Source organism: Daktulosphaira vitifoliae, unplaced genomic scaffold, assembly GCF_025091365.1.
Source record: "Daktulosphaira vitifoliae isolate Bord-2020 unplaced genomic scaffold, ASM2509136v1 Scaffold_2, whole genome shotgun sequence".
Taxonomy (NCBI): domain Eukaryota; kingdom Metazoa; phylum Arthropoda; class Insecta; order Hemiptera; family Phylloxeridae; genus Daktulosphaira; species Daktulosphaira vitifoliae.
In genome coordinates this window covers 19416580-19416841 of record NW_026099573.1, presented here as the reverse complement: position 1 = coordinate 19416841, position 262 = coordinate 19416580, and positions in this window count along the sequence as shown.

Sequence of the window (262 nt, the reverse complement as noted above, 5' to 3'; positions counted from 1 at the left end):
ATAATAAAAAACAAAAGATTGGCTCCAATACTCAAATGAGCAAATACTATGAGATAATCACAGGAGGGCGACTGCTCCTCTCACTCCACTACCCTAAAATCATATCTAACTCATAGTCTATGTTAACAATTTCGCCATCCACTGGGTTTATCTTAGAATCAAATTGATTGCTCTCAAGACTAATTGAGTTTTATAAATGTTTCTTATAACTGAAAAAAAAATTATATAAATTTTATATATGTAATAGATGTAGCTTTTATAT